This window comes from Tenrec ecaudatus, chromosome 7 (genome assembly GCF_050624435.1).
Source record: "Tenrec ecaudatus isolate mTenEca1 chromosome 7, mTenEca1.hap1, whole genome shotgun sequence".
In the NCBI taxonomy this organism is placed as follows: domain Eukaryota; kingdom Metazoa; phylum Chordata; class Mammalia; order Afrosoricida; family Tenrecidae; genus Tenrec; species Tenrec ecaudatus.
This window is the reverse complement of record NC_134536.1, coordinates 88,254,344-88,268,559: the sequence shown is the minus strand read 5'-3', so window position 1 is coordinate 88,268,559 and position 14,216 is coordinate 88,254,344. Positions and strand designations below refer to the sequence as shown.

The 14,216-nt window shown below is 38.5% G+C and overlaps 1 long non-coding RNA gene across 1 annotated transcript in view; it reads left to right on the top strand.

The window, feature by feature from the left end:
• LOC142452843 (uncharacterized) overlaps positions 1 to 14,216 on the top strand; it is a 97,957-nt gene that overhangs the window by 22,459 nt on the left and 61,282 nt on the right. Inside the window, exon 2 of the long non-coding RNA XR_012785348.1 lies at positions 5,206 to 5,367. This is a non-coding gene — a long non-coding RNA (uncharacterized LOC142452843). The remainder of the gene's footprint in view (positions 1 to 5,205; positions 5,368 to 14,216) is intronic.

Here is a 14,216-nt window from a genome sequence, read left to right as displayed (position 1 = left end):
ATGTCACTGTACCAAAAAATTAATTGAAGTTTAATTTTCTCAGGAGATAGCATAAGATCAAGAACTGAGGTTCCAAAGTGGATGGAAATGTCAAAAAATTATTATTAACTATTATTTTATGGTAAATTTGGGGGCATAAAAATTATAGACTTATTGGATTAAAAGACAAAAAATTACAGACGCATAAAGCCTCCAGTAAGGTTGGCAAAGAGGTGTTATCTTGACCTTTCCACTCTAGCTTTACAGTGTACAGTTATCTCTCCATGACAAAACGATAGATGACAAATAGTTATTATAGATTTCTTAAAGATATTTGAAGATGATTAAATCATGGTTATAGTTATATATACATATCTTAAATCATTTTATCGGGGGCTCATACAACTCTTATCACAATCTATCCATCCATTGTGTCAAGCACATGTGTACATTCATTGCTCTCATCATTCTCAAAACATTTGCTCTCCACTTAAGGCCTTGGTATCAGCTCCTCATTTCCCCCCTCCTTCCCCGTACCCCCCTCCCTCATGAACCCTTGATAATTTATAAATCATTACTATTATTATTCTGTAATGTCTTACATTGTCCGATGTCTCCCTTCACCCACTTTTCTATTTTCCTTCCCCCAGGGAGGAAGTTATATGTAGATCCTTATAATCAGTACCCCCTTTCTACCCCACCTTCCCTATACCCTTCCAGTATAGCCACTCTCACCATTGGTCCTGAAAGGATCATCCACCCTGGACTCCCTGTGTTTCCAGTTCCTATCTGTACCAGTGTACATCTGCTGGTCTAGCCGGATTTGTAAGGTAGAATTGGGATGATGATAGTGCGGGGGAAGAAGCCTTTAATAATTAGAGGAAAGTTGTATGTTTTCACTGTTGCTACACTGCACACTGACTGGTTCATCTCCTCCCTGTGACCCTTCTGTAAGGGGGTGTCCCATTACCTACAGACAGGCTTTGGGTCTCCACTCGACACTCCTCCTCATTCACAATGATATGACTTTTTGTTCTTTGATGCCTGATCCCTTCGACACCTCATGGTCACACCGGCTGGTGTGCTTCTTCCATGTGGGCTTGGTTGCTTCTGAGCTAGATGGCCACTTGTTTACCTTCAAGTCTTTAAGACCCCAGATGCTATATCTTTTGATAGCTGGGCACCATAAGCTTTCTTCACATTTGTTTGTGCACCCATATACTTCAGTGATAATGTCGGGAAGGTGTGCATCCTGGAATGCCAATTTAATGGAACAAAGTGTTTGTGCATTGAGGAAGTACTTGAGTGGAAGTCCAATGTCCATCTGCTGCCTTAATACTAAACCTGTAAACATATGCGTATAGATCTATCTCCCCATCATCCTATATAAACATATTTACATATGTACATGCCTTTATTTTGACCTCTATAAATGCCCTTTGCCTCCTAGTTCTTTTCTCTATTTCCTTTGACTTTCCTTTGTCCCACTATCATGCTCATCCTTTATTTGGGTTTCAGTAACTTCTCTCGGTTACATTGCCCTTGCTCAATTCATGCCAGGCCTTCTACACCCTCCTCACTACCGATTTGGATCATTTGTTGTTCCCATGTCCCTGGATTGGTCAACACTACCTCCTTTCTCCCACCTCCTCCTCTCCCATGTTCTCCTGGAACCATGGTCCCGTTGTTTGCTCCTCCAGACTGTTCATCCAGCCTATATTTTCTAGATAGACCTGCAGAGATAATAATATGCACAATAAAACCAAGACAAGCGACAAAAGAGAACACAATGACAACAAAAAAAGAAAACCAATGACCAAAAATTAGATAAATAAAAAAACAAAACCCTGTAAATAGCTCAAGGTCTGTTTTTTGACCTCTAAGATTATTCTCCAGTCAAGTCCGATGGGGTGCCATGCTCTGGCCCCAAAGTTTATCCTTTCTGCTCCCTTGGTAGCTCCCTGCTCTACACCCCACCCCCCACCCCCTTGCTCTGCCGTGGTGTGGTGTGGAGGGGTCAGAAGGGGCCAATCCTGACACCAAATCTCCAGTGTTGTCCCCCATAGGGCCATGGGTCAGCGAAGGACGTCGTGTCTCATAGTGGTACCAGCCATATGGTCCACTCTTGTATTGGCTGTTCAGAGTGGGGATATCGTCCTCCAGGCCTGGTGGGCAAGGACGTGCTCCACTCTCTCTCCCTCTCCATTCATTTGTTCCCATGTGCTCTGATTAGACATGCCCCTCTCCCCTAGCTGCAGTTTCAGTGCCGTCGTCTAAAGTAAATTCTTCTGGGGGAGGGGCAGTTGTACACGTAGCTGGTATGGGGGCCACAGCCTCAGATCTCTCCACTGGCTCCACACTTCATGCCGACATGCTGCATTCACATCCCAGAACTCTGGGTTTAAGTCTGGTCCCTATAGTTTTATATTTTATTAAAATTACTGTCCAATAAACTGAGAAGTTTTGCCAACTCTTTAAATCTACAGCCAATATGGTGACTGGTTTGTTTTTTGTGTGTGTTTCACTTTAAAAAAATTATACTATATTAAGTATCAAGTATCATGAATAGCTGAATAATTTATTTTTTAAAATGACTGTAGTTGAAAATGAGCTAGAGTGTTATGGCAGTATAACTCAATAGTTTTATTTTATTCAGCCACAGTGGGATTGATTGTCTTGTGATTTCTGTGTGGCTTATTTCAGGTGTATGACAGAGCCTAATTTTATGTACTGTTGTAAAGCTATGGATCAAGGAACATTTAGCTTAGAAATGTTACTTAGTGGCTTGTCATTAAGAAAACTTTCCCAGCTTATGTTTTATGGATAATTAGAGCTTGTCAACTTTGTTAAAAGATTGCACAATGAGAGTTTTGAAATATTAAGAGCTTCAGTGTCTTTCTGCGAGTTATTTATATATAAGAACAAGAATTGTAAGATGATCTTTCAAGAAAACCATGTTGGAAAAACAACTTATTTTGAAAGTTGTTTTAATAAAATCAAAAGTTCACTAATGATGATGCCCCTTTTGGATAGACCTTATATACATACCGTAATGCCCTGGAGAGAAATAGCATAATTTATACTTTTTTGGCCATTAGGAAAACTGAATTTGAAAAGTTCAAATAGACTAAAAATCACAATGACCCAATGAGGTGAATAAACCTCGATTAAAACCTGATTAAAAATAAAATAATAGCCTAAAAGACATTTTGTGACTAATTGAAAACATTGCATTTGGAGTGGATATTATGTAATATGGTTGTTGGCTTCCATAGAGTTGATTCCAACTCATTGAGATGGACACTTTGTTTAACAGAACCAAACACTGCCTGGTCCTGTGACACCTCACAATTGTTATGTTTGAGCTCCCTGTTGTAGCAACTTTTCACCTTGCTACAGGTCTTCCTCCTTTTCAACCACCACAATTTTCTCATGTGTGTTAGTAACTTTGTTTGTATAGGGGAATTTAATTCTTAATATACATGCCCTAAAATATTTAAGGTTTGTGGTTTCTGATATATATATGCCTTATTTTCAGATAGTATAGCCATACATGAGTCATGTATATATGTGAGATGTAGGTATGTATGTAAGGGTAAACACTGGTGTTTGTGTGTGAGTGTGCGTATGAAGTGGCTTTAAAGAGTTCTTGGACAAATTCAAAGATTTTTTAATTTCATTTCCCATGAGCTTTTTGAGACCCGACGTGTTTTTTTGTTCCCCCCATGTACAAGCAAAGAAATATGATAACTTATTGATGATGATTAAATATAGATGATGGATAGCAGTATGAATTGAAATATTTTTAAAGCAAAATAATATCTTAATCTTTTCTGTTTAATGTTTTTCTATATGCTTAAAATGTGAGCAAAAGAAAACACTTTTAGGATGGGGACTCCTTGTGGAAGAGTGTAGAGACAGTTATCTATTTTCCAACATTTTCTCCTTCCTTAGTAAAAGAACGTTCAATTTATTAGGAATGATAAGTTGCTAAGCAAAAAGACAACAATGTCCATCTACCCTTGTTTTTGAGAGGGACCAAATAGTTAAGTCCTAATTGGTAAGATTTAAGTAGAGGATTTGGGGCTACTATTAACAATTAAGTGGAGGTTTTCGGACAAATCACAACAATTTTGGGGAAGGTCTCTTAAGAGGGAGAGCGCTCACCTTTGATCCTCGTCATTTCCTACCTCTGTTTCCTAGTGCCAAGATTAGGGACACGGTGTCTAGAGTTTCAGAAATATTGGCAGCCGTAAGGTGATCGACGTAGGAGAACGATAGGAGTTTGTACTATTGATCATTATAGACGACCATAGCAATCTAGGACTGCCAACTTTTAGGTTCTTGTTAAATGTGAGATATATAAATTATATCGTTTAAGATCTTATTATTTTGAGTTTTCTCATATATTCAATTAGAATCATTCTAATTGATAAAAACTAATTCTGGTGGCGTAGTGATTACATGTTGAGCTGCTAAGCACAAAGTCAGCAGTTGAAAACCACCAGCCACGCCACGGGAGATAGACGAAGCTTTCTACTCCCATACAGTCTGGGATAATCATAGGGGCAGTCCTACCCAGTCCTACAGGTTCACTGTGAGTGGGAATCTACTCCCTGGCCATGAGTTTGTTTTTTATACTAGCCATTCTAAAAAATATAATGGTCTTCAACATATATTGAATGTTTTTTTTTTAAAGATTTAAATCATCTGTTTGTGAAAATTCTAGTATCTGGAAAAATAAAGAACAATAGTGCGAGCTGTAACTTTATAGCAGTTTAGGAAAGTCACATAAGGCCAAATAATATGAAGATCTTAGAGTGTTTTACATATTAAGAGAAACAGTCTACTGGCTTTTATTCAAACAAAAAATTCCAGTAAAAATCTCATTGAATTTTTAAAATTGTGATAAATCTATAGGCAACAAAACATCTTCCTTTTCAATAGTCTTTGCATGTACAGCCCAGTGACATTAAAACTACTCAGTCATACGAGGGCACAGAATTATAAATATTTCTTAGACGTTACCAAACATCTTGAGGGAATAGATCATTTGGGGACTTAGGATGATGGTCTCAAGCATGTAGCGGTCTTGGGGGCACACCAAGATTAGTTGACATAATGCAGTCTAAAGACAATGTTCTGCATCCTACTTTGGTGGCTAATGACTTGTGTCTTAAAAGCTAATAAGCAGCTATCTGAAGTGTACATATTGGTTTCTCTTAGTTTGGAGGAAAGAATGATGCAAATTGAAGTATATGGAAACAACTGGTCCAGAGAATTAACAGACAGACCACAGCAACCTTATCGTCTATGATCCTGGGACCAGAAGAACTGGATGATGCCAGCTACCATTAACAGCTGCTCCAAGAAGGATCACATTAGAAGGTACTGCAGAGAGTGGGAGAAAGATGTGGAACAAAATGTAAAATTATCAAAAATACTATTCTTCCTGATTGGCTAGAGGCTGGTGGAACCTGTGAGACTATGATTCTTAGTCACCCCGCAGGACTATAAGTGAACTCATCCCAATGGCTCAATTTCAGAATGCTCCTTACAAGCTAGGATGGTGAGACTTGTCTCACGTACTTTGAGCATGTTATCAGGAGAGCCCAATCCCTGGAGAAGGACATCATGCTTGGTAAAGTGGAGGGCCAGCCAATAAGAGGAAGACTCTCAGCAAGATGAATTGACACAGTGGTTGCAACAATGGGCTCAAACATAAAAATTGTGAGGATGGCGAGGAACCTGGTAATGTTTTGTTCTCTTGTACACAGGGTCCGATGGGTCAGAAGTAATTAGACGGCACCTAACAACAACAGTAATCCCATTTACACCCCCAAACTTTTCTGCCATAATCCTAAGAAATTATTAATCTAGTTACTGTTTCTATAGGTTTACGTGTATTGGATATGCATAAAGAAAACTCTACCTAATAACAAAACCAGCAACAATAACAAAATAAAACACAGATAAACCTCAATCCAAAAGAAAGTAGAAAATAAAAAACCTTGAACAAACTTAAAATGGGCTAAAAGGGAAAACAAATCATTAAGATGTTAAAATTTAACTGTATCTGCATGAATTCACTTTTTGATGCGCTCTGTCTGAGGGCAAGTCTATTCACATCCAGAGTTATGATCCAAGGGAAGTCCATGGAGGCTGTTGAATTTATGTAACAGTGAAGGGAGAAACGATGAGGAAATAGAATATTTTGCAAAGACATGTGTCAGAATAATCCATTGAAGTATGGTAATGTAAGCCTATGGTGAATCCCCTCTAGACAGAGGTCAGGGATGTGAATGGCCTTGTTGTCATGCAGAATGCTTGGGAGGGGGATAGATTGTTGCAGGTTCAATTTTAAATTTGTTCTACTTTCTAATACGTTCTGCTTTCTTTTATATTGTGGTTTTATCTTATTGTTTTTAGTTTTTTAAAAAAGATTTTATGTATGTGAAATTCTGGGTAGATAAACCTATAGAGAAAGTCACTGGATTAATGGTTCCTTGTGGGTATGGCAGGGAAGGTTGGAGGGAAGTGAGTAGCTAATAATAATGAATAAGTACAAGAAGTAAAATTGATTGTGGTGATGATTGTAAGGTTCTTGATGTAACTTAACGACTGAATTATATGATATGTGAATCATCTTCCAATAAAAAATTTTTAAAGAAATATCAATCTGTCTTCTCAGCTGAAGATATTTTCCCTCTTCTGTTCCTGGAGGTTGCTATAACTTTGTGTTTCCTGGCCATAAAACTTATAAATTTACTTTTAGGGAAAAAAAACCACCTCAGACTTTTAGAATAAAGGCAGGTCTTTGTGGAAAAATAAAGGAGACTTAAGCTTTGCGTGAATGATGCAGAATCTGGCAAATCAGAGGGATGGGATGGAGGAAATTCTCTAATAAAAAAGGGAGAAAATTTAGAGTATGATTTAAATGACAGAAAGTCATATATCACATATATGAAGGACCATGTATCAAATTATTTCAATCAAGTGCCTGTGGAAGATAGGCACTGAATACTACAAAGTTGAGAGAAACAACAAAGTTTTTTTGCATTTTGGTTTTTAAAGAAAATCTATGGGCACTATGAAAGGCACCTGACTCATTCAGAGAATAATGAATATCTGGATTATTACTACAGAACCAGCTTCAAAAGGTTTACAAATAGCATTAGAAACTCTAGTCATATTAGATTAACCAGCTCCTCTCCTAGTTTTCTGACAAGACAGATGATTTCCTTCTGTAAACTGATGGAATGGGTGAGGAGCTCTCAGAGATTAGTACCATGTTACAGGTGAAGGCTTAACGGAGAGCTGACCTTTAGAGAACGGAAAGAATGTGTCACTTTACAGGCCAGTGTTTAGGGCTAAAATTCATAGCTATCACAAAGATCTGGATAAGATAAACTACAGCATAAACTATTCAATGTTACATAGAAAGGTATCATTGTTTTAAACGTAACATTATAGATTGCAATTTTTTAAAAGTTAAGATTAGAGTGCTAAAATAAAATTTCAGGTAGTAATGAAAAATTGAAAAAAGCATTACCAAAAGAAAGTATATAATCATGTATGCTCTGTCAAGGCAACCTCTGTTTACCTCTGCTAGAGGACTTCAGCTAATGAATACTTTGCACTCCACCTTAGAGATTATGTAAGAGGATGTAAAATGGAAGCGTACATGATATTGCATATGTCTCAAACCAGAAATGCATCTATGCTTAAGGTTCTAATGTAAAACTTTAAAAAATGAACTTTTAAACTTTCTGGTAGTGGAAAATCTAAGAGCTAATTTAAAGGCTCTATCTTAGAGTTACTTTGTGTGAAATTCCTCTATTGTATATTATTTTCTCCAAACAATGAAGAAAATGTACAAGAAACAACTTAGTAAATGATCTTCATCAAAATAATATTTGTTCAGGTCTTAAAGGCTTGAAGGTAAAAAAGTGGCCATCTGGCTCAGAAGCAATAAAGTCCACATGGAAGGAGCACACTAGCCTGTGTGAGCACGAGCTTCCGAAGGGATCAGTTATCAGGCATCAAAGAACAAAAAATCTTATCACTGTGTGCTCCCCTCCCTGATACGACCGCTGAAGACAAATGGGGGCCTAAGCAAATGTGGCGAAGAAAGCTGATGGTGCCCGGCTATCAAAAGATATAGCGTCTGGGATCTTAAAGGTTTGAAGGTAAACAAGCGGCCATCTAGCAGGGAAGCAACAAAGCCCACATGGAAGAAGCACACCAGCCTGTGCGATCACAAGGTGTCAAAAGGATCAGGTATCAGGCATCATCAGAACAAAAAATCTTACCGTAGTGAATGAGGGGGGGAGTGCGGAGTGGAGACCCAAAGCCCATTTGCAGGCCACTGGACTTCCCCTTACCGAAGGGTCTCGGGGAAGAGACAAGCCATTCAGGGAGCGATGTAGCAACGATGAAAAATACAACTTTCCTTTAGTTCCTAAATGCTTCTTTCTCCCCACCCTTCCTCCCACTGTCATGATCCGAATCCTACCTTGCAAGTCTGGCTAGACCAGAGGATGTACACTGGTACAGATGGGAACTGGAAACACAGGAAATCCAGGGCGGATCCCCTCAGGACCAGTGGTGTGGGTGGTGATACTGGGAGGCCATAGGCAGGGTGGGTTGGAAAAGGGGAACCAATTACAAGGATCTACATGTGACCTCCTCCCTGGGGGATAGACAACAGAAAAGTGGGTGAAGGGAGCGTGGGACAGAGCAAGATATGACAAAATAATAATTTATAAATTATTAAGCATTTATGAGGGAGGTGGGGGGGAAGGGGAAAAATGAGGACTTGATTCCAGGGGCTTGGGTGGAGAGCAAATGTTTTGAGAATGACGAGGGCAATGAATGTAAAAATGTGCCTTACACAATTGATGTATGTATGGATTGTGATAAGAGTTGTATGAGCCCCTAATAAAACAATTAAAAAAGTATAAAGCAAAACAAAACAAAACAAAATTTGTCCATCAAAGGACTTTATCAACAACAAAAAGACAACCTGTATATTAGAAGAAAATTATTGGAAGTCAAATAACAGATAAAGATTTAATATCCAGAATATATAAGGAACTCTTAAAACTTAGCAACAAAATAGACAAACAACTCAGTCAAAAGATTTCAGTAGGTATTTCACCACAGAAAAAATTCAAATGGCAAACAAACACATGAAAAGTCATTCAATAGCACTAATATTATTAGATAGCACAATGAAATGTCCTGTCACACCTACTAGGATGTCTCTTATAATAAATAAATAAATTACAGATATTGTCAAGGATGTATAGAAATTGAAATCGTCATTAATTGTTGATAAAATTGTAAAATAGGACAGCTACTATGGAAAACAGTTTAGTGGTTTAAAAAAAAGCAAATTTAGAGTTATCATTTGATCCAGCAACTCCACTTTTAGATATATATACAAAAAATTAAAAGCAGAACTGCAAACACAGTAAAGAGAAATACAGACTAAATAAATGCTATGACATGAATGAACCTTTAAAATAGGGAATGAAATCAGTCAGTCACTAAAGGACAAACATTTTATGATCGATCCCAGTTATTTTATATAACTGGGATATATAGATATATAGAATAACAAGCATACATAGATAAAAATATATTAGTAGTTGCCAGGGGCAGGTGCGAAGAAGAGTTAAAGGACAAATTGTTTAGAGAACAATGAGTTAAATTTAAGAATGATGACTAAAAACATTTTTAGGAATTTTAAAACTTCTTATTGTGAATTGGATAAAGGTTTACAGAGCAGATTAGTTTTCCATTCAACACTTCATACACATCTTGTTTCATGTAATTGATTACAAGCCCACAATAGAACATCACTTAGCCTACTTGTTCCATGGTGTTCATTTCCATTCTTCCTTCTTTCCTAATCATTGTAAACTTTGATCGTGGGGCAATGTTGACCTTTAATCTCACGCAGTTAGTTGGCCTAAGGTCTATGTCCCTCCCTAGTGCTATTGTTCATCTTATAGAACCTTCATTTTATTGGGGACTCTTACAACAACCCAATACATCAGTTGTATCAAGCACATTTGTACATACGTTGCCATCATCATTTTAAAAACTTTCTTTCTACTTGAGCCCATGGTAATAGCTCCTCTTTTTACCCTCCCTTCCCCACCCTCCTGCCCTCATGACCTCTTGATACATTATAATTTATTACTATTTTCTTATATTACTCTGCCTGCAGTCTCCCTTCACACACGTTTCTGTTGTTCGTCCCCCTGGTTGAGTGAGGTGTATTTGTGTGTGTGTACGTCGATCATTATGATCAGTTACCCTTTTCTCCCTCTTTGTGCCTACCTTCCCCTACCCTCATGGGTATCACTACTCCATGTTGTTCCTGAGGGATTTATCTGTCCTGGATTCTGTATGTCAAGAGCTCTTATCTGTACCAGTGTCCATGCTCCAGTCTTCTGGATTTGTAAGGTAGGACTGAGGTCATGATAGTGGGGGGCAGGGAGAAGGAAGCATTAAAGAACTAGAGGAATGTTGTATGGATTGTCTCTCTTATACTGCCCCTGGGTGAATTTTCCCTTCCTTGTGACCCTACTAGGAGGAGATGTCTAATTGTCTAAGGATGGGCTTTGAGTCTTCACTGTGACTTTCTTCATTTGCATCGATATTGTTTTGAGGTTTCTGATTCCTAATACCTGATCCCATTGATACCTTGTGATGAACAGGCTGGTGTGCTTCTTCCATGTTGGCTTTGTTGCTTCCCTGCTAGATGGTCGCTTGTTTATCTTCAAGTCTCTAAGACCCCAGACACTATATTTTCTAATAAGCTGGCACCATCATCTTTTATCACCACATTTGCTTGTGTACCCATTTTGACTTCATCGATTGTGTCAGGAAGGTGAGCCTCACAGAATGCCAAATTATTAGAACAAACTGTTCTTTCATTGAAGGAGGACTTGAGTGTAGAGGCCCAATATTCATCTGCTACCTCAATACTTAGCCTATAAATATATGTACATTGACCTATATCCCTATCATTAGATATTAATATGTTTACATATACATGCCTATATGTACACCTCTATAAATGTCTTTTGCCTCCTACTTCTTTCCTCTATTTCCTTTCACTTTCCTCTGGTACACTATCATGTCTGACCTTCATTAATCTCTCAGGAATTCCTGTTTGCCACATTGCACTTGATCAAACCCCACCAGGTGTTCTACATCCTCCTCACTGTTGATTTTAGATCTCTTGTTCTCTTGTCCCTGGGTTTGTTGGTTACCCCCTCCCTTTTCCCTACCTCCTCCTCTCCCCTGTCCCCGGAACCGTCAGTCCAATCTTTTTCTCCTTGGGGACTTTTGGATGTTGAACCATCCCTGCATAGCCTGGAATGAATCCCTTTTGGTCATGGTGAATTATTTGTTTTATGTACTTTTGTATCCTATTGACTAGTGTTTTTTAAAAGGATTTTTGCATAAGTGTTCATTAGAGATAATGGTTTGTAGTTCTCAATTCTTGTGGGATCTTTGCTCACTTAAAGTATCAAGTGTTATACTAGCATCATAGAAAGAGTTTGAAAGGGACCAGGTATAAGGCATCATGCAAAATAAAAAAGAATATGTGTATATATGTATATATATGTATATATATGTATATATATATATATATGCCATAGTGAATGAAGGGGGAAGTTCAGAGTGGAGACCCAAGGCCCATTTGTCGACCACTGGAGATCCCCTCATAGAGGGGTTTAGGAGAGGAGATGGGTCAGTCAGGGTGCGAGGTAGTACCGATGAAGAACACAGCTTTCCCCCAGATCCTGGATGCTTCCTCCCCCCAACTACCATCATCTGAATTCTACCTTGCAGGACTGGATAGGGCAAAGGTTGTACACTGGTGCATATGGGAGCTGGAGGCACAGGGAATCCAGGGTGGATGATACCTTCAGGACCAAGGGTGTGAGGGGCGATGCTGGGAGAGTAGAGGGTGAGTGGGTTGGAAAGGGGGAACTGATTAAAAGGATCCACATGTGACCTCCTCCCTGGGAGATGGACGGCAGAGAAGGGGGGGGAAGGGAGACTCCGGATAGGGCAAGATATGACAAAATAACGATCTATGGAATATCAAGGGCTCATGATGGAGGGGGTACTGGAGAGGGAGGGGGAAAAAAAGAAAAAAAAGAGGACCTGATACAAAGGGCTTAGGTGGAGAGCAAATGCTTTGGGAATGATTAGGGCGGAGAATGTACGGATGTGCTTTATACAATTGATGTATGTATATGTATGGATTGTGATAAAGGTTGTATGAGCCCCTAATAAAATGTAAAAAAAAAAAAGAGTTTGAGAGTTTGCCATCTTTAAAAATGGTCTGGAAGAGTCTATGTAGTTTATGTCATTTCTTTCCTGAAAACTTGGTAGAATTCTCCTGTGAAGCCGTCTGGCCTGTGGAATTTTTTTTTGTTCATAATCCCTTGATAACATTGTCTATTTCTTATTTTGCTATGGGTCTATTGAGGTTCTTAACATCCATCTAGGATAATCTTGGGAGGAATTGGTTTTCCAAGTATTTGTCCATGTCTCCCAAGTTGTTGAATTCATTGGAGTACAGGCCTTAGTAGTATTATGTAATTATACTTTTAATTTCATTAGGCTTTGTTGTAATGTCCCTTGTTTCGTCTCTCATCCTGGCTATTTGTTCCTTTCTTTGGTTAGGTTTGCCAGTGGTCTATTGATTCTATTAATCCTGTCAAAGAACCAGCTTTTAGCGGCATTGGTTTTTTGAATTGCTTTCTTGTTTTCCCTCTCCTCTACCTCAGCCCCGAATTTTATTATTTCTTTTCTTTTGCTATTAGTAGGATTGTCCTATTGACTCTACTCTAATTGCTGGAGGTTTTGTGCCAGCCTATCAATTGCAAGTCTTTCTTACATTTTCATGTGTGCATTTATTGCTATCAAACGTCCTGAGAGAACAGCTTTTGCTCTGTTCCAAAGATTTTGATATGTCTATTCTCATTCTTGTTGGTTTCTAAAAACTTCCTATTTCATCTCTGATCTGGGCCAGTACCCACTCATTTTTCATTAGAGAGTTATTTATCCTCCAGTTGTTTACCCTTGCTTTCTTAATCATCCTTTTGTTGATTTCCAGCTTTATGGGAGCGTGGCCCGAGAGGAAGGTCTGAGTGACCTCTATGTGAATTTACACAGGCTCAACTTGTGCCCCAGCATGTAGTCTATCTTTGAGTATGTGCTATGGAGGCTTGAGAAGAATGTGAACTTTTTATATTTGGGTGGAGAGCTTTGAAAATGTTTAGCAGGTCAAGTTGCCTAGTTGTAGAATTTAGTTCTGTAACTGCCTTATTAAGCTTCTTTCCCTGTGATCTATCTTTCTCAGAGAGCAGTGTTTTAAAGTCACATACTATGATTGGTGAGTCTGAGATTTCATTTTTCATCCTTTGGAGCATTTGTTTGGTGAATTTCACAGGTCTCTCATATGCGTACATATTTATTATGCTCACTGATTCTTGGTCTACTGTTCCCTTGAGCATTATGTAGTGCCCCTCCTTATCTCTTCTTATGGCTTGCACCTTGAGATGAATATTGTCAGAGAGTAGGAATGTATCCCCTGCTTTTTTGAATTGCCATTTGCTTGGTTTATTTTTTCCAGCCTTTGATTTTGAGCCTACTTTTGACTGCAAGTTTGAGATGTGTCTCTTGTGGGCAGCAGATTGGTGGGTTGTGTTTTCTAAGCCAGTCTGCTACTCTCTGGCTTTTAATTGTTGAGTTCAGTCCATTGCTATCAGACTTATTACATCCATCTGTGGCCTCTGTGATGTCATTTTGTTTGAAATCACCAGAACCTCCTTGGGAGAATGACTGGGTTTTCTACTCCCTTAAACAGTTAACAGTCTTAGAAACCCACAGGGGTCCCTATGAGTCAGCATTGACTCAATGGCAATGAGAGAGAGAGAATGCTGCCAGAAGTAATTTCTAAAAGAAACTAAACATATTGCTTCCTAAAACTCATCAGTGCTCCCCAATTACTTAACAGATCACATCTGAGCATTTTGATATGGAACACATAACCCTCCTTTTATGGGTATGTACTTATCCTACCAGAGACACCTCTCACCATTTCCTTAGATACATTTTCCATTTCAGTTATATATGTTTCTCCTGTGCTGTTAACATGTAGCTATATAATTGTATTATATATATATATATATATATATATA